This window comes from Mus caroli, unplaced genomic scaffold (assembly GCF_978045245.1).
Source record: "Mus caroli unplaced genomic scaffold, Mus_caroli_1 scaffold_11, whole genome shotgun sequence".
NCBI classification, from domain to species: Eukaryota; Metazoa; Chordata; class Mammalia; order Rodentia; family Muridae; genus Mus; species Mus caroli.
The window spans coordinates 30,219,674-30,221,931 of record NW_028227266.1 but is presented as its reverse complement, the minus strand read 5'-3'; positions in this window follow the sequence as shown (position 1 = coordinate 30,221,931).

Genomic DNA, 2,258 nt, shown 5'->3' with positions numbered 1-2,258 from the left:
AAGGTTCACTTAACACTTGCAGAGTTTCAACAGATTTCCATGGGATTTTTAAACCAGGTGCCTGTGTTGAGACAGATCTGGGAGCTTATTGTGAGAACAAAGATGATGTGAGAACTTTCTAGCACTCTGCTTGGGGTTTGTTTCCGACAGTCCATGCAGTATCTCTTGAGTCCCAGGTTATGTTTAGGAGATAAAACTACATTTCTTATTTCCCACTTAGAAAGAGAGGGTAACAGACAATTTCACTAACACAAGAACCAAAGTCTGATCAAAAAAAAAAAAAAACTGCCTTTTGCTATTGAGGAAACTGAAGCTAGCTCTGAATTAACTTGTATAAACCTTCTACTAACCATTAAATACAACAGGACAGCACACCTCACTCAACTCCACCTCCAGTTACTAAAATGAGATTCCTTCCTCTGTAGCCAAAACAGAACTGCGTTTGGAAATCAGGATCAGAAGCTCGGTGATATTGGGTCAGATGTTTCTCAAGTGCCTCTGGGGACCTCCTGTTCCTCTCTTGGATCTCGCAACACCTAGAATAAATTATCTGACATTAGCAAGGAGATCTTTTCATTTGTGGTCTTTGAAAAGCATTAACGTACAGGAAAGAAAATTTCTCTTCTTGAGGACAAGCGTAATCTTATCAGGAGTGAGCAGGACAAGAACAGGAAAAGGGATGGGAAAGAGAGGGCCTGGCTGCAGAAGGAGGCTCAGGGAGGCTCCTAATCAGAGCCTGGCAGCCAAGATCTATTGTGAACTGGAAACAAGGGTGGGGCACCACCACTTCTGAATCTGACACTGGGGAATGTACATCCCCAAAATAGCTTTCAGTGGAGGCAGTGCTGACTTGAGTCCTCAGGCTGCATGGACAGAGGATATTTACACAAAGCTCATTTTCCTAATGAGTGACCTCCAGGGAGAAGCAAATAGCAACGAAGATGGGGAGTATAAACCCTTCGATGTGAGCAGGAGAAAAGGAGCCTTCAAGTAAACTGAATCCGTCTCTTACCATCTCTTATGCTGCACCTGTATCCCCTGCAGTTGCAGTCATTCTTTATGGAATTTATCAGAGCCAGTTCAACCCACTTAGATTCTGAGAGAGCTTTCTGATCAAGCTTCATATACCCCAGGGAACGTCTGACCAGGTTGTGGCACCAAGCATCCCTGAGCAGCAACAGAATTAAAAGAAACCCAAGACATGATTGCCTTTCAAAGTCTGCCTAAATAAATCCTGTTTTTCCTCTTCTTGTGTGCCAAGTCTGATGCTGCATGTTGTCTATAGTGCATACATTTTGTAGAGAACTGTGGGCCACCTTCCTAATCATCTGTCCTCACACGCTTAGCACAAACAATGATGACAACAAAGATCACACCTATCTAGCTGACAAAAATCTGAGGGCAGAGCAAATATACTGAGACCAGGGAGGGAGGGAGATTCTCGAGTTATACCTTATACAAGAACATAAAAACACGTATTTCAGAAAGTTTATTTTGGTGTCAGGTAGCAAGATGGCTCAATGGTCAACAGTATTCCCTGCTCCTGCAGAAGAGCTGAGTTCAGTTCCCAGCCCCCATGTCAGGTGGCACCTAACCAGCTCTGGGTGATGTGACATTCACGTCATCCTTCACAGTGCTGAACTCACACCCCATCCCCACTCACACATGAACACTCAAGCACATAATTACAAAGAAAATAAATCTTGAAAGCATTTGTATATTGAATGTCCTATTTAGTGTGGCATACTTGTCCTTGTGTACATGGTCATATTATGATGTCCCTAGAATCTTTACAGGACAGGTGCCTTCTTTGCCATTTTATTTTAAATTATTATCTTGAATACAGTTGTATGTCTCCCCAAAACGCTACTTTCCATTCTTAAGTCATCAATCTTTCCCCCAGCCCCTCTACTTTTGAACTCAAATGATAGAACAGATTGAGTGTCAGTCCAGAGAACTTAGCTCTTTGAGAACCCCAGACACATTGATTAAGAGATGGGTCTTTGGGAGCAATAAAAAGATAATATCAGTAGGACTGGACAATGTGACAACCTAATGCTCCCCTGCTGCCAAAGAAGGTCTCGAGGAAACGGAGACATTATTTTCAAAGCCAGAGGCCACTTTAACTGTCAAAGCACTGTCCTCTGACAGCTTGGTTCCTATTATGCCCTGTGACTAGAACGGTCAATTTCAAAGGAGGCAGGAGGAAGGGCTAAGTGCACGTCTGAAGCTCACTAGCCAAAAAGTCAACGCTGAGA